This window comes from Ciconia boyciana, chromosome 2 (assembly GCF_034638445.1).
Source record: "Ciconia boyciana chromosome 2, ASM3463844v1, whole genome shotgun sequence".
Lineage (NCBI taxonomy): Eukaryota > Metazoa > Chordata > Aves > Ciconiiformes > Ciconiidae > Ciconia > Ciconia boyciana.
This window is the reverse complement of record NC_132935.1, coordinates 103,327,813-103,346,133: the sequence shown is the minus strand read 5'-3', so window position 1 is coordinate 103,346,133 and position 18,321 is coordinate 103,327,813. Positions and strand designations below refer to the sequence as shown.

The 18,321-nt window shown below is 41.7% G+C and overlaps 1 protein-coding gene across 1 annotated transcript in view; it reads left to right on the top strand.

Annotated features, from left to right (window-relative positions):
- The first annotated feature begins 2,321 nt into the window (after positions 1-2,321).
- CUL1 (cullin 1) overlaps positions 2,322-18,321 on the top strand; it is a 53,815-nt gene continuing 37,815 nt past the window's right edge. Inside the window, exon 1 of the mRNA XM_072853400.1 lies at positions 2,322-2,478. The gene's annotated coding sequence lies outside the window, so the exon portion shown is untranslated. The remainder of the gene's footprint in view (positions 2,479-18,321) is intronic.

The following is an 18,321-nucleotide window of genomic DNA, read 5'->3' as shown; positions in this document are numbered from 1 at the left end:
AACAAACATTCAACACTCCAAACTGTCAGATCTCAAGCTGGTACTGCAGTTGATCACAAAAGCAAAAAACCACAGTCTAGTGCAGGATGGTGCTAATTCAGACCTTCCTTCTCCCCATATTTTCTTCCTTTCCTGTCATTTCTCTTCCACTTTCCTTGCTTACCCATGGCTCTATTATCCCCTTGGTTTAGGATTTTAAAACAATGATGGCTTTACCTCTGTATAAATACAGCTGCTGTAAAATACAGCATACTTTCCAAGACTGAAAAATCAGTCCTTATTTTTTATGATCAGTCTACCCTCCTTTGGATTTGGTTTGTCTCCCACGGACTATTTTGTTTGCCCTCACTCTCCCCAGTCTTTAACAAACCATGCAGAACTGGCCATGCTGATGCAGCATCCAGCATGACTAACACAAACTCTCCTCTAGTACAACTCACATATGTTAGCAAGCCAGAAATTTAGTCATGCTTAGGAGTGGTATTTGCAAAGTATGTCTACATGGGCAAAATTAATATAAGCGTTGTGATGCCACCCAGCCGACTTAGACAGTGTCCCTGCTCCATATTAAACCAGTTCCTCAGACAGTGTTTCTGAGGTGCTTAGCCAGCACTGTTTCATTAGAAGAGCTGTGTCAATGACTTTGCTTGTGTCCACTTCAGTAGGCCGTGCCATAGTAAGGCGTTATTATACAGGGAAATAATTTTTCAAGCACTTAGGTGACTAAGGACCATTAGCTTTGAGAAGGCCAATTTTCAAAAATGGTGTACAGCTGGTGGAGCCAGCATGCAAGTGAAGCATTTTGCAGAGCAATCTTCTGTTTCTTTCTATTGCTTCCCTGTTTCTCTTTCCTTTCCTACAAAGCTACTGAATTTTCTGGGTTGAACTCTTTATACTAATGTAAAGGATAATAACTTTTTATGACTTCGTTTGAGTTGCTTTAAATGTCTCCTGGTAAAATTCAGACCAGAATCTGACTTCATCTTGGCAGGGAAAATCTGCATGGTTTGTGAGAGTACAGTGCAGAGAACCTTGGCACAGCACAATACCAAGGATACACAAACCCTATTCTTTTCCTTTGCAGCACAGCTCCAGGAATGTAATTCCACAGTCCTCAGGAATAAATAAGACAGGACTGACTCCAAAAATTCACTTTTCCGAAACCCGTCTAAATTACAGTATGATTTTTCATCACCCATTTCATATTGTTAAAAAGAAAAATTAACCACCCCACTTGCAATCGACATAAAGGCAATGCAAATATGCTAGGAAGTTTATATTTTATCATCATAAATTAAAGTTACCTACACTAGGTATTTTTGCTCAAATTTGTTCATAGATTGCAAACAGGTTCACGTAACTACTTATCCCTAAATCAGTCCGATAAAATAACTTCACACATCTTCCAACCAGCTCACAGCTGAACAATAAAACTTCCTTTCTTTCAATTTCTACCCTGTTTTCTTTGCAATGTTTTTTTCCAAGCTGTTTTCTTATTAATCTGAAATTCACAATTACAGAAAGATTTCTAACTATGTTGTTATGACAGCTGCACTTTAATCACCATCAAAGTTTTCAATGCAGTGATCACCTCGAGGTAATGACTCTTGATGTGAATAATTCAGAGGAGAGCCTCGCAGCTTGGTTTAACCCTTGCTCGACAAGGACAAGCTGTTAATGCACAGCTGCACCATCCGCTCGGGCTCCGAGACTGGGTACGGTACAGCTCAGTACGCCCGGGACACGCTAGGAACCCGTGTTTCTCATAAATATGGATGGAGGAAAGCCTTATCACGTCTAATGGTGTCATCCTGAAACACATCGACAGCTCTTCCAGCACCGGCCTGAATTTCGAGGGGGTCGGAGCGATAACCTCTGGGGCAGGGCAGGGGCTGGGCGGCCGAGGAGATGGCGCTCGGCCGGCCACCGCCCGCGCCACCGACCTCCCGCCCCCGACTGGCTCATGCCGGCGGGCAGGCTCCGCCAAGGCGCCGAGCCCCCCAGCCCCGCTGGCCCCTGCCGGGAGCCGGCGCCCAAGCCCTTCGGTAGCCCCAGCGCGGCTGCGCCAGGCCCCGACCTGCCCCAGCCCTTCTTCTGGAGGGAGGAGGGAGGGAGCGGCCGAGCTCAGGTCACCCCGAGCTCTCCCGGCCCAGCCGGCGGTGCGGGCGGGGAGAGGCCCCGCGACGCTGCCGCCCCGGCCCCCTCCCTCCGCAGCGCCCCTCGCCCGCCTTCAAGGGAGGGCAGGGAGCGGGCGGTCCCTCTCGGCGCGGGCAGCCGCGGGCCTGGGCCTGCACCCGCCGCGCCTCCACGCGGGCTGTGGGGCCTCCCCGCGCCGTGGGCCGGGGCGGGGCGGGCGGTGAGGGGCGGTGCCTTCGCGCTCTCCGGGCCGCGCCGGGGGGAGGCGGCAGCAGATCCGGGCCTGGCGGAGGCGGAAGGGGCGGGCGGACGCGGCCTGACTCTGCGGGACGCGCGATGCTGGTGAGTGCGGGGAGGCCGCGGCGTTGTGTCGCAGCGGGGCCGGGCCGGGCCGGGGAGGAGAGGAGAGGAGGCGAGGCGAGGCGGCCCCGTCGGGCCGAGGCCGCGCGGGCCTGGCGGAGCGGGGCTCGGCACTGAGTCACGCCGCGGGGAGCCGGAGCGGGGGAAGGGGAGGCCGGGCCCGGCCTGCCCGCCCGCCCGCCTTTCTTCTCCCGGGCGCGCACCTGGCTCTGGAGCGAGGGAGGTGGCGGGAGCTGTTGTCCGGCCCGCTCGCAGATCCGGCCCCAGGAGCCGTGGGCCGGGTCGGAGCGGGGAGGCCGCTAACTGCGCACTCAAAATGCATCGCCCCCCTTGGGGTGCCGGAGCCCGCCCCGCCGGCTGCCCGGTTGCCCCGGCCCCGCCGGATCTGCCCGCCGGCCGGCCTGCCCCCTTCCTCCCTTCCCGGCCCGGCCCTCCCTTCCGCCTCCCTGCCCTCCCCCGTGACCGCGGCCCCCGCATGGCCGGGGCCGCCTCCGTAGCTGCCCCTGCTTTTCCCTCCCACTCCGCGGGCTCTTAGACCCCGGCCCCTCGGGCCCGTCCTCCCGCGCCCCCGCTCAGCCCCCCGGCCTCAGGACTGCCCACCCCAGCCGTGCCAGGCACTGCTCGTCCCAGGCCTCTGCTCTCCTCTCCCCATGAGCTTTTGTCCATAACCTCACTGGGCACTGTTTTTGGGTGTTCACCTGCTATCTTTCCTCCCTGTCCTTCCCCATGCTGCCTCCTTTCACTCTCCTGTATCCTTGCCATCCCCAGAGCCCTAGTGACACGCAGGTCTGTCTGGGGGCTGTGTTGTTGTACCTAGAGAAATTCCCCCGTGTCCCCAGTACCATCGTGGCTGCTGGGGGATGTTTCCTACAGCTTGTCCTTGTCACCTTCTCCAAGTTTCTCTCACTGTCAAGGACTGTGCACCAGGCTTTCCCTTGTTGCCCCCTACTGTTGTGGCCTTACCAGAGAAGGTGCCCCCTGTAACCTTTTATCTGTCTGTTTGTGCATTTATTGCCTCCATCCAGATGACTAGTCCTGCAGTTTTTTGTTGTTGCAAATAATCACCTCATTTGTTTCCCAGTAACTTTGCCACTGAAAGCTAACTGTGTCCTTACTGGGATCCTTTTCCCATCCTTCTTATTTCCTCTTCAAGTTATATTCTATCACCATCATTATCCCCCTATTACCTTTCCCCTTTCAGTTTTCTTCCTCCCAGTAACTATTTCCTTCCCCGTGCTTTTTTGCCCTTCTGATCTTATTTTCCTGTCATTAAAACCTTCCTTGTGATCTCACCTAATACTCTTTCCTTTCCACATACTCCTTTCCTTTGTAGACTCACATGCAGTCTCCCCCACTTTGCATTTAAGTTCTCCAGCTGTGCCTTTGAGGAGAAAGGAATTTAACCCTAGGTTATCTGTATACTTGTCAGTCAGCACTAAGAGGACACAGATTACTTACTTGTTTTACCTTATTTTGTTTTGTTACTGACTTCCTCAACAGCCTTTCCCCCAGTATATATGTTCATATATAATCATATACCTTCCCACTAATATACTCACATACCCTGATACTAGTCTCGGGAAAAAAAAGTCTATCTTGGAAATCCTTTTGGCAGGACTAGGATGCATGGTCCATGGGGACCAGAAATACCTAGTGGCCATGTAACTTAAATTAGGCCAACTATTGTTTGTAATACCATATTGTTAATTGCTACCTAGTTGATGTAGAGTGTGTTTGGAGTGTCTCTTTGGAGAAGTAGTAAGATACTTCATAGGTACTGTGGTACATCGTTTTTACTCCAAAGATGCTCACAGTGAACTGCTGCAATGTTGTGTATTGATGTCTGTGTTGCATTGACACTTTGCGTCTCTGCTGGTGACTCTACTAGAAAGAAGTCTTTTCCCCCTGCTTTGTGACTTCTCTTGTTTCTCAGTATTTGTCACCCAACTTCTTATTTTACATCTTTCTTAGTTGCTTTGGTTCTTAAGATTGGTTACATTTCCCAATCATATCATCGCCGTGTATTTGAGGTGCGCTTGAAACACTGGACGTAGTTGTCCCATGGAGGTGTGGGGAACACATTCTATCTTGGGAGTAATTTATACACCTAACTCTAGAAACCAGGTTCAGTGGCTAGCGTTAACAGATTCTTATTTTCTCAGCTGAGTACACGCAGATCCTAGTAACTCAACAACAGCTTGGAGCAACTGAAGTGGGCTTCTGATCTGAATTAGTTCTCTGGAGGAAACTTCTTCCATTGCCTATCCAGGGATCATGTAGAGAAAAGTTTCTTAGTTTAGGCACCTAAATTATGCATATGCACCCCGCTCCTCGGCTGACACAACAGTTGTACTGGTTTAACTAAATGATTTTTCTTCCACTTTAGCCCTTTTTGCACTGGTTTGAACTTGCCTTATAACTTGGGCCTGTTGCTTGGACTGTCGGCGTGAGAAAATTGCATTGCTTTAATTTAAATCATATAAATTAATTCAAGCTAAACTGATGCACCCCCTTATTTGGATACTGATTTGGAGGTGGCTTTTTTGAATTTAGCTTGTTCTTAGTGTTGGTGTAAGGTCTTGCATTCTAGCTGTATTGTTATGAAAACAATACTGAGTCCTTCGAGAAAGTTATCTCAGATATTCAGCTTAAAAAGTGTTTTCTTACAATTTATGCATTAAGATCTCTGAGTACTGCTTTTCATCTGTTGCGTTTTTCAAGTAGTGCCTAGTTTTGTGTAGTCAAAATTATTTCAGTAAGGCCCAGCTTAATGGTGAGTCACATCCTGGGTGTCAGTGGTTGCATGAATTGAGTATACCTGAAGTCTTCTCTCTTGGCATTGAAGTTTGTTGTTTTTTTGGTTTTTTGTTTTTTTTTTTTAAATTCTTAGTGGATGAAACAGCTTTAAAGATGTCCCACTTGCACTTAAACCACTCTCAACATCAAAAATATGTATCATGAATGTGAAGTGAGGGGATTGTCCTAGTAAGAGTTTGTCAGGGTATTACAGGTGGATACCAATGTCACTTTTCAACCAGGATTTTCTAATTTGCCAAGGGCAGAATGAGATTAAAGTGTAAGGTGGCTGAATCGGTGCTGCTGTTTAACAGCATGGCCATGCTGTTGTACTTCCCGTGCTGTCCAACAGGGTCTGTCCACGTCAGGAGGAAAACAGGGTCCCGCTTGGATGGGCATGCCAGGAGGACATGCACAGGCAGTCCCAGCAGCCTGCGGGTCGGTACAGTCTTCCTACTGCACAGAGCTCAGAGGAGAGAAGAGTGTGGAAAGCTTGGTCTTGGAAGTTCTGCATGTGCTTTAGGAATGCATGAACTTGCTTTAAACTGACTACTTAGGTGCTAGCATTGTTTTTTGGCAAGAGTAAACTCATAAAAACTTCTAAATTACTTTATTTTTCAAGATAATCTTCGGGTAAAGAAATGGTTGTTGGAACCAACATTTAGAGACCTAGGTAAAAGTTGTAACCTACATAGGGTGCAAACTTAAACTACTGTTTTTTTAATTTCTTATGGAGACCATTGAGTTTCCCTTACTTGTTAAAGGAGAATTTTCAGTAAGGAATGGGCAAGAAAATGTAATGGTTGGAAAATTATAGAAAGCTGTTGAGCTGGTCTACATAAGTAACTTGTTATTTTATTATGAGTTGTAGGTTTATCAGTGGAAGAACAACTACAGATTGACTATTAATGGTTCTACAACAACGCAGTTCAGACCTGTTACCAACATGACTAAATGACTTGGTAATAAAATTGTCCTGAGCTGATGTGCCCTTCTGTGGTGCTGTAACTTGTAGCCTTTAACATAACTACAGAGGTGGAACATTGTCACATTTAAACACTCGTTGCATTATCCAGCACGAGTAGTTATATGAGGTTTGATCAGGGAATGGTTGCAGTACAGCTGCTGGGAAAAGCACAGTTCTAGGAAATAATGCATGTCCCAGTGGGGGACAATTTTCTTTTTACCTACAGAACCTCTGATGCCACAGTGGTGAACTGCGTCATGTTGCTACCTCACCTCCTCTTATAAATGATACAGGTCAAAATCAAGTATATTTTTTTTTTTAATAAACCAAACATTTATTACATTCCACTGTATTTAATGTAATGTTTTTTCAAATCCCTCTTCATCTGTGAACCTTGAAAAAATGAATGAAGGCTACTGTAAAAACAGGAAAATATTAATTCCATTTTGCACTTCAGGAAACTGGTATAGAGTCATATATAAATTTTTGCCAGAGTTGGGATCTCTTGTACTTTATCCTCAAGATTGCCATACCTTCTTTGCCAATTGTATCCCCAACTTGTAAAAAGAAACTTGACCAACAGGTCAAAGGAGGTGATTCTCACCCTCTAATCTGCTCTTGTGAGATCCCACCTGGAGCACTGCATCCAGCTCTGGGGTCCCCAGCACAAGACAGACATGGACCTGCTAGAGCAGGTCCAGAGGAGGGCCATGGCAATGGTCAGCGAGCACCTCTCCTATGAAGAAAGGCTGAGGGAGTTGGGATTGTTCAGCCTGCAGAAGAGAAGGCTTCACGGAGACCTTATTGTGGCCTTTCAATATATAAAGGGGGCTTATGAGAAAGATGGAGAGAGACTTTTTACCAAGGCTTGTGGTGACAGGACAAGGGGCAACGGTTTTAAACTGACAGAGGATAGATTTAGATTGGACATGAGGAAGAAATTTTTTGCGATAAGAATGGTGAAACACTGGACCACGTTGCCCAGAGAAGTTGTGGATGCTCTATCATTGGAAGTGTTCAAGGTCAGTTTGGATGGGGCTTTAAGCAACCTGATCTAGTGAAAGATGTCCCTGCCCATGGCAGGGGGGTTGGATGAGATGATCTTTAAAGGTCCCTTCAAGCCCGAACTGTTCTATGATTCTTGAATAAACAGTATAGCTTTGATGTGATGTTCTTTGAAAAACTCAGGAAAAATTAATGTCATCTCCTTTCCTTCCCCTTTTGATTATTCTGGTTTTGGAGTCAGAAGGTTTCACTGCTATAGCTTGATGTAGCCGGTATGAAGCATTGCTTGACAACAGTACTAAGAGTAAAGGATAAAATACATGTTCTTTGAGGTCTCTGTAGTTATGCACTAGATTCGAATATCAGTTCAGTACAGTTGACTTCTGTTTTTCTTTAAATTAGAAGTACCTAAAGGTGATATAAAATGCTCCTTGTCTGTGAGTTTCATTAGATTTGCTCTAGTTAATGTTGCTGTATGTCTCAAACTTGGTGTTGCTGTGAAGGAGAAATGGAAACTTTTTATTCACACATAGGTTGGTGAGGATCATGACTGAAAGTTTTTGCAGTGTGGGCAGCTTCTGACACTGCTCTGGTAATGTACTGATCTTTTGAAGACATGGATGTGCTTCTCCTCTCCCGTTTTCATGGAGGTACTGGTGGTTTTGCTACTGGGACCCAGATGTATTCGATTCATTAATATACAAGGTAGACAAAAGTTAATTTTTTAAACTTTAAAGCAGGGAGCTACAAGAATTTGAGTTATTAGGAATGCGAGTTCAGCCATAGCTGAACTCGGAAACTTCTTGTTTGTATTTTTAACTTGCATCTGATGTAACTTGGCTTTTTGTTGCTCTGTTTGTTTAAGGTTGGACAATATCTTAATGTGGATTAGAGTTCAGAAGTCAGGCTGCTGGTGTGACCTTAGTTCACCCTGATTTGCTCTGTAATTTAAACTTATTGTAATATGTAAATTTGCAAGCTCCTCTAGTCTCAGAGCAGTGGAGACTGTCATCTGGAAGTTTACCTGAGGTTTGGAGGACTGAATTCAGGGGAAAAAAGAGGGTTATAGGATATAGTTCTTGTTTTGTTAGCTGCTAGTCTTTCCATCTTGCTTTTCTTGGTAATTATGTCATGGGTAAATGTTCTGCTTGCTTCTGGATAGCCAAAGGAGAAACTTCACTGTACAACTGAAAACAATTTTTAAAAAATTCTGCATTTTCTTAAGAAAACAGACTGTTCTCTTACTGTGCTTTTTTCAGAGATAGCTTTGGAAAAGTTTTGTTATCTCTGAAAGTGTGCCTTTGCTAGACTACCATCACTGATAGGAGTAGTATAAAATCAAAATGTATATGCTTAAAGTAATTAAATGGATTTTGTTAGGTTCTAATGCAAGCTTAGCTTTAAAACTTAATGGTGCAAGCTAAATCAACCAGAAGCAGGATTTAAGTATGGCTGTTAGGGATGAGCGTCAATGTTAACTTTTACAAAATTGAGTTAAACTGTTTCACTTCTGTAGCAGGCATGCCTGTTGCAGTCATTGGAGGTCAAAACTGATGAAAAATTTTCTGAAAATGATACTGAATTTATGCAGAACTAACTTTGTAAGGTGTAAATTCTTTGCTGTGAGTTAGGGCTGTTGCAGTTCAGATTTCAGAGTTGAACCAGAAAAGTCATGTATGAATCCCTTTCTAGGCTTCAATGAGAAAGTTCTCATTCTTTTTCTTACTGGCTGTGGAAGTGAGTAAGTGCGTCTTGTCAATATTTAGGCATCTGGGATGAAATATGTAGGAGCTGTACTGTTCATTGCTAACAGTGTTTGCAGCACTATACCATAGTAGGAATCTGGATCGCTAGCAGATATATCTGTGGACTTAATGTAGATCGGATTTTAAAAAAAAAGGGGGGCGGGGGGTGCTGGGGACAGCTTTTGCAGGGCAGTGATTTTGTCACACGCAGGAAATGAATGAGTGTTACTGCAACAGTCCTTGATTTGTAGACTGTTTTTACTATATGATTGTTGCAGTCCTTGTTGCTTCTGAATGAAACATTAGCATGAAGGTGAATATAGGAGGAAGCTCTTCAGTATTTAAACTGTGCTCTTGTGGTACATTTGAACACCTAAAAATGTCAGACTGTTTGCAAGACGAATCGGTGTGACCGTAATCTTTATTTATAAATTGAAGTGGCAAACTGCATTGTCTTGATCAGTTGAGCTCTTGCAAAAGTAACAATATGGAAGATGCTGTAAAATTAGGAAGCTGTTGGGAAGAGATTCCAGCCAGAATTGTTTTATGCTCGTTAATGTTAGTACTTTAAAAAAGTTGCTGATAAGAATCACCACCTTCCAAGAGCATGGGAAAACTTTGTATGGAAGCATTATTACAGGTGAAAATTCCTGTTTGTGTCTAACAGGTCAGTATGAAAGTGTATGTTGTAGTGCACTAAGTGCTGTTATAATGGAGGGGGATTTGTGTCGGGTTCAGAGGCTTGCCCTGCGGGTTCTGGTGGAGATCATGCTGTGTCTGAAGTGGACTGTAAGACCATACCAAGATTTTCTTGGTGGAGATGAGTAGGATCATGATATTTTAGCTTATTAAGCTGGTTTTAGTTGAAGTTTTGATGGCTGGTAAGAGCTTTTAGGAAAGCAGTTATGTGTAAACAATTGTCCTTGCAGGATCGTTAGGATCGTTAGGATCTCTAAACTCACCCAAGATATTTCAGAGTTTCCAGAGTCTTCTGTATTTGTTCTTGCTAAATTGCATTTGATATGACTCCCCACTGCTGCCTTTTTTTTTTCTTTTCTAAGAAAACCAAGGTGTATTGTTCTATCTTCTGCTTGGCATGTTTGGTATCTAGCATCGTGTTTTCCTGGCTTGTCCTCCCTCATTTTCCTTTTCTGCATCTTCCTGGCTGATTCAATAAATCCGTCTTCATATGCATTGTCCTTCAAGGTTTATGTGTATTTGGGGTTTGTTGTTGGGTTTTGTTGTTGCTGTTGTTTTTTTAATGCAAGTTGTATCTATACATGATTTAAGCCAGAGAGAGAGTGGGAATACTCAAGGCCCTTTTTATTGTGTAAACCTTTCTTCCCCCTCTTCAGTGTGCTCATATCTTGACTTGATTTTCTCTTCACACAGTGTTGCTCTTTTCCTAGTCTGCAGTCTTCCTTTTTCCAAGATGTAGGAGCTGAGCATAATCAGTGTTTTAAGAAGCTATGAAGCTTATCACTGCAGGTTCAGTTAAAAAACACTGTAGGGTCTGCATCCTGTTTGTAGCACAGGAAAACCTGAGACCTCAGGTTAGAAAGGACGTGTTCAGTTTAGGAGCAGTCTGCAAACTTTGTACATAAGGATTACTTGAATGGAAAAAAGGTGAACTCTCTTAAAGACAGCCAAACAAAACCTGAAAAGTTTTACCCGTATAGTAGTGTTAAGGATATAGTCCCTTACATTATTTGCAAAGTTGATGTTGATGCAGTAAGACTACCATGAAAGTTTTCTTGTTGGCAGGATTGTTAATACTGACCAAAGTTTACTTCAGCAGAAGGGAGAACTTGCTTGTATAGATACATCAGCAAACCTTGTCTAGTCTAGACCAAGCCTCTGTTTATTAGGCAGCATGTATATGTGTGTTTTGTTTGTTTTGTATAAGCTATTGCATTACTGTAGTGAGATCTCTGTCAAAAGTTGCAGGAACTGTTTGCTCAAGGCAGACAAGGGTAAAGCTGAAATCAAGTACTGAAGGAAGAATGTTAAAGAACTAATAAAAGAATAGGCAAAGAGAAGTGAAAATGCAGCAGACTCAAACTTGCTTGGTGCTCTTCTGAGGAATAGTCATTTATGTTTTGGAAAAATCATTGTAATCAGGCATCCAAATTAAAACCATGTCAGTTAAAAAGGCTTTTAGTGAACGTGATCATGCATAATTTGATAAGAAAAGTATAAAAACTGCAATTCCAAGTTACTCCCATATATTCTGTTTAAATTTGAAAATAAATGTGAATTTAAGTGTCTTTCTAGCTGTGAAGAACACATCAAGGCTTTTGTTTTCTTTTTTCAGCTGGCAACTATATCACTGGCACATGAAGTAATACAGAGGTATATTCCTTATAGTGCTTTAGATATCATTGATCAGAGCTGTAACACATAGAGGAGGGGGTGTGAGAAGCCCTGAATGAAGACATTGTCAGGGAAGTAAAGTAGCAACTGCTCAAACTTTACACCGAATTTACACAACTTGGTATTAAACTACTGGCAAATTGAGCCTACTTGCTTTTACTCTAAACTATTTTTTTTTTTAAATGCTGTACAAAATGCTTTTACTACTCAAAGACAACTTTTGGAAAGGAGGAGTGTATGCATGTATACACTCCCTTTTTCTCATAATGAGATGAACCGAATTTAACTCTCTTGAAAATAAGATGAGCTAAAGCTTTTCACACTACATATAACTCAATATTTTGTAATAATACAGAGGAACTGAACATTGTAATTTGCATAATTTGTCTCTTAAATATCTTTGATATTGCAAAGGGAGAAAAGATTCTAATATTTCTCTTCTGGTATGGATACAATTTCTGGAATAACCTTTTTTTACAGTAGTTGTGGTTTCATTTTGCTGGGGCACAGTGGAAATGTCTGCTATAGACAGATTCTCCAGATTTTGATTAATTACACATTTGTAGCATGTAAAGTCCTAAGGACATTAAGCTTGCTCCCAGCCTTGCTTTAAGGATTGGGTCACTTCACACACATAAACTGTCTGCCTAGTTTATAGTCTGTATATTTAGTGACCTAAAATACTTCTAGACAGAAATGTCAGTGCTATAAAATGTTGCATGCAGGACCATGGCTCAATGAAGCTATGTTACATTATAGTTTTGAGCTCATAATGGTAACCTCAACTGAAGTCAAGTAAACACAAAATAATTAATTTGCAGGTATGTGGATATAAAAAGTGTCTTTGAAATCATAAATTGTGAGTGCAAGTGATTATAGGGACAAAACAGAATTATTTCTCTTGTCTCTTTCCACTCCGTGAAACATAAATGTGTGCTAGAATGGAGGTTGCGTCCTTTAGGATTCAAGAGACATCTTTTAACCTGGAAAAACAATTCCAAGAAATAGCTTATACATTGTAAAGGCAAAGAAGTAAAAGGTGAAAGCAAAGAGAATTTTTAAGTGTCTCCCCATCCCGCCCCAGTGCTTATATCTGATTCATCATGTAGATTGTATCTTACAGGCTAACTAGCAATGGAGGGAGGTATATTGCTTTCAGCTCCGTACTTTGCATTTACATGCCTTTTCAAAAGGTGTTTGCATGACTTCAAGAGGAATCTTAAGCCTGGTTTGTAGGATGGATCACTTGCAGTGTTGTATCTGTGAAACTGTCCATGTTTGGTAAGAGAGGATATATGAATAATAAATTGACTTCTTGGGTTACCAGAGGGATTTACTTGATTTTTTTTGTATGTTTTGTATCAAGCCTAACACTGAAAACAATAGATTTGCCTTTGGATGCTTATTGTAAGGCAAAAACTTGCCAAATATTTTGATATGGTAATACTTTAGGGTCACTTCAACTATAGCAATTTTGAAATTTATGTGAGCTAGAATATAAACCAGCATCCAATATCTTAAGTTGTTTTTAAAATAGTGTAAGGACAAGCAAACAGCTTATGTTAGAACAAAGGTTGTGTTTAATGTGCTTCTGTTTTAGTTTTTTGAAAATACTTTTTGTGTGCTTGTGTTGTATAGCATTGGTTCAATCAGTATTGCATATCTTGGATAAATAATCTTAATAGTTGCCTTGGCTCAGTGTGGAGGTAGCAGAGACTTTGCGGGAGTAAAACTGGTTGGGAACCTTTTTGAGTGTTGCTGTTTGCTGAATACAAGAGCATCTGTTGAATTTCTGGATCAGACTTGCTGAAATACAGCAACAGGAGAGCAGGGTAAAGTAAGTTAGAGGAGTCGAGCTGGAAAAATGAGGAGGAAAGTTTCAGAAGAGGAATTTCATTTTGGGTTTTTAAGTGTGCAGCTGTATTAAACTTCCTCCTTTTTCTTGTCTTTTGAAGCCAAAGATTAAATGTTTACTATGCTTTATCCTTTCAGCACAGAGGGCTGATATTTTGCTTGTAGTGGCCATTTAAGTGAACGTGATCACTGCACCAGTTTTTAGAAAAGATGTCAAACTGCACCCAGTGTCCAAATGAACTTATACTGTATTTTTCTTACTGGGAAACTTTCACTCAGTTTTAGAAAATGGATTTGAGGCAGTGTACAGAGATTAAATTCTGACTCTTAATACACACTTGTAAACATTGGAAACCTTGTAACACTAAAGGACTTTGAACTTATTTTTAATGGCATTCATTCCACCATAGCTTGTTAGTGAAACTTGCTTCTCTTCCCTAAAGTGTTTGGTTTTAGTATGATTAAATCTGGTCACCTTAGCGCACACTATTAGGCACGACAAGGATGTTCTCCTCATGTATGAAATTAAACAAGGGATAAAATATTTGGAAATTACTAAGTCTAGGTCCTGTGCCTCTCTACTGTCTCTAAAAAATGCTATCAGGGCTCTCGGGTCATCTGGAAAACCTTGCTTTGGACCTATAAGTTGTCACTGGGCCAAGAAGCCGACAACTTCAAATTCTTTCTATAATTATTGAAATAAGCTATCTTGAAATCTAGTTTAGAAATAAGCGGTTGTGGGAGAACAACAGGTGATGCATAGGCCTTGGAGCTGTGAAGCTGAAAGTTACGTTGCATTAGGACATAAAAAATGAGGTAGCCACTACAGCAGATGGCTTGAGATGCTGTAAATCCGGTGGGTTTGATTATGTTTTGTAGGTAAAAGTAGGGTTAACTTTCAGATTTTCTTATAGGCCTCATTCAACATACATATAATTTTCCTCAGATGGGATACCTAAAAGAAATACCACGTACTATTAGACGAACAGTAAAAACAACACTTTTCCAATGCGTTGTGTTTCCTTGCATATGAAGTGTGTCATATCATGTGTCCCCCCAGTAATGAAAAGGAGGGAAGAGCATTTCCCTCTGTCCTTCAAGGCTGTTGTTCTGAAGTTTTGGCAGAATTATTACCTCCTTTTGACAGCTGGCATAGACAGAAATGACAGTTTTGTTTGGCAGTGTTTTAATTGCAGTGCTTGAACGCAGGGTTGAAAGATAGGATGGCGTTGGACACTGTCATACTGCTGCATGAATTGTGTATATATCAGCTGGGAACTGCAGGGGTAATTTTTTTTTCATGTAAATATGGCTGGTCCTGAAGATGTAACGAAGTCTGGGTTCTCTGGTCCAGAGCTACAGAGTGGGTGTTGCAACTCAGGCAGGTGGTCCTGTCCATGAAGCAGGTCAAAATCTGTTTGATCTATTTGGGCGAGAAACCACAGTGACAGTCAGTTCAAGACTGACTTGTGCATAGTCCTGCCAACAGCACTTCAGGAGGTTAGAGATCTCGGTGATGTAAAGGTTGTGACTTGATGTTTTAATTCACCTGTAGCAATTCATGGTTCTTGGGAGGGCACCTTGCTCTTGGCAGTTGCGCACAGCCCAGGCACTGAGAAGTGATAGACTTCTAAACTCTCTTTTCTCCCCCTTTATAAGTTTAGCAATTGGGACGCTGGGTAAGGAGATAGAGTGTAACTACTGTGGACCAGATTTGACCTTCCAGAATTGTTTGCCTAGGAGAGGTTTTCTGTGCGTGAATCACAAAAATAATTTTGAAGACTACACTTACACTTTTCACATGAAATAGAACTTTGTATTTTCACTGGGTCTTTGTGTATAATAACAACTGTGCTGACTAACAAAGCCTTGTTTTACTCCTCTCTATACATGTAACACCATAGTTTAGTTTAACCACTAAGCACAAATGGTTGCTTTTGTAGTTAAAGTATTCTTATGTAGTGAAACTTTACTCCCATTAAGGTAATATATTAATAATTACCTTTCTATTTTTCTGCACATGAATAAATCTGAAAAAAAAAATTAGTAGTAGTTTATAGCATTATTCATCTATCGATTTATTTCCCAACTGTGTTAACTAGTAACTAACTGGAAGAAGTAAATTATTTGAGTCTAGGAAGTTAGTGACATGATGCTATCATTCTGTATTTATGTCTTTAATTGCAAAATTCAAATTGGAAGCCAGCCAAGGGATAGTGAGGTAATGTTGTCAAATGCAGTGGAATTTATCGCTTATAAAGAAAAGATATTTCTACGTAGTGGACTGCATGAGAAAATAAAAATAAAAATTAAGTTCTCTCTCATGGCATTGTTTTTAATGGCTACATCCTGACTTAAATACAGGGGGAGAGGAGGGAAAATTAGTACAGTGTGAATGAGGAACACCTTGAGTTTAAAAGATTGTGGGAAAAGGTAGTATTTGTAGATGCACCATGGTACATAAAAACTAGGAGCTGCTTAGGGAAGAAAGTCAAATGTTTCCATCATCATAGAGGGGGAAACTCCACATCCACTGGGCAGCCAGTGACCACAGGCTTGTGGGTGAAGGGTGCCTTGAAGGGTGGCTGCCTCTTACCGGCACCTGGAGAGATGTCTGAGTAAGAGCCCTGGCTGTCGCTTCTCTCTGCGGGCTGCCTAGGAAGGGACCTTGGCCCAGTTGTGAGGGTTATTGTAAGGGTGGTTATGCTTTCTGCTAGCTAGCAAGGGGTTGGCCTTTTGTTATGAACTTTTATACAGCAGTGAAGTATTTTGTATTAGTTATGCCAAAATATTTTTACTAAAATGCACTCTAATTCTAGGCTGCTTACTTTTTGCAGATTAATAAGAGAGTAATGGTCAGTTACGTTTTACACATATTGCAGGCAGAGTTGTAGATTCATAACCGTGTCTTCTCTTGCTTGTGTGGAGAGTTCAAATAGTACCCGATTTAAGGAACCAGAAAGTTTATTCTCTCCTGGATTGTAGAGATGGAATTAATTTTCTTGCTTTGTATTGCAATGCTGACTTAGGATCATAGTCCAAGATGGTGGGTGTGTAACGTGCACGGAGTGTTTCCCGCAGTAGAGGTGAATGGCCACTTGTGGACCTTTGTTCTTTCTGGCTTTCATTGCTCAGTCATGAAAGGCCATCATTATTAATACTGCAGCAGATTTAGTTTCCAGAAATTAAAAAAGTTAAATACAGACAAGGTATGATCTGTATTATGCTTCAGCATGATGATGCAGTATTCCCATGTGTCTTTAATAACCAGTGTGCTGTAATTATAGAAACAGAATGGCAAGGTTAAATTTTAAGGGTATCTTATAAAAGATATATATTGATTGAATTCTTATTTTTCCACCTAATCTTCTAAGTAATTGTTGCTCATGTAAAAAGAAAAATTAGCTACAGAAGCAGTTTATGTCTGATTGAAAAGAGACAGTACTTGATGTTCAGATTGACATAATGAAAATACTTCTCAGTTTTTTACTTGGAGGTTGAGATTTAAATGGTTATGGGTGATGGATAGTAAAGGACTATGAGGAGTGGTAACTTCTGTGTTACTGCAGTAAGACAGAGCCATTGACTAAAAAAACTGAGGATATGTCTCAATCTTAACTGGTCTTTTTAGGGTCAAGGAGAAAAGGCAGAAGAGAAGTCCTACAAATAATTGGGCGGGGGTCAGGGAGGGTGTAACAGAATACTTAATCTTTAAAACAGTGTGAATGGGCTCTAGAGTACAGAATCATAGAATGGTTTAGGCTGGAAGGGACCTTTAAAGATCATCTAGTTCATCCTGCCTTGGGCAGGGACATCTCACACTAGATCGGGTTGCTCAAAGCCCCATCCAACCTGACCAGGAACACGTCCAGGGGTGGGGCATCCATAACTTCTCTGGGCAACCTGGTCCAGTGTCTCACCACCCTCATTATAAAAAATTTCTTCTTATGTCCAGTCTAAATTTACCCTCTTTCAATTCAAAACCATTGACCCGTGTCCTGTCACTACAGTCCCTGGTAAAAAGTCTTTCTCCGTCTTTCTTATAAGCTCCCTTTTTATATTGAAAGGCTGCAGTAAGAGTAAGTTGGTCCTGACTTACTGCAACTCTGTTATTTGTGGGTTAATTTTTTAAATCGTGTTACCTCCTTTGTCATTTTTGGGTATCTTCTTAATTCTGTTGCTACGGTGGATGAGACGTGTTAAAATTGCAAAATATTTTTAAGGACTTGTGTAAAAATGGATCTTCTCTGCTTGATATTCTCAGTAATCCTTTCCAGGTGACTGTTTTCCTACTCTGTCATTTCACAAGGCTGATGAATTGATAGCCATCTTTCCACTACCTCCCAAATTTTGTGTGCACTCATAGGAGTAGTGCATTTTCTTAGTTTCTTATTCTTTAATTTACAATTCATGCAATCTTTATTTTGTGCACTCGATTAATTGTTCTTTCTTCCCACCATTATTGGCTGCATATTTCTTCCTGGTAAGATGACATTGAAGGAGGTGGTGTTCACTTGCTTACATTGATTCTTTGCTAAGTATGCGTTTACCAGATAGAAGAATTCTCTGCTCCCAGAATACTTTGGACTTTCAGGTTACCTGTAATAGAATCTCAGCTCTGGAAGAGTTACTGATAACTGAAGAAAAATAGTTATTTTTAGTATCTTCTGGTTAATCTTCGATATCCATCAGGATTTTTGTTAAACGATGAGTTACCACAGAACCCTGAGTTGTTTGGAAATACCGGAGTTTCCCTGTTGTATAGGGGGGAAACACTTACTAGTAGATAGTGTCTGCTGCTTGGAAAGATTTTTACTGTTACGTTTCCTTACTAGGGTTTTGTTGTCAGCAGCACTGACCTAAGTACCTATAGGCGTTGGACAGATCTGAGCACTAACAGTCACATTTTGTAGTGGATTGATGAATTGCAAAATTATGTTCCTTGGTTCTGGTATTTCAGGTCTTGTAATGGATTTGTCATCTGTGTAAATGAAAATGTTTCAATGAAGTCATTAATTTTGTATCTTTTTCTCTAGTGTGAATGAATTTGGACTGTCATATAACGTGTATATTTTCTTTTCCTTT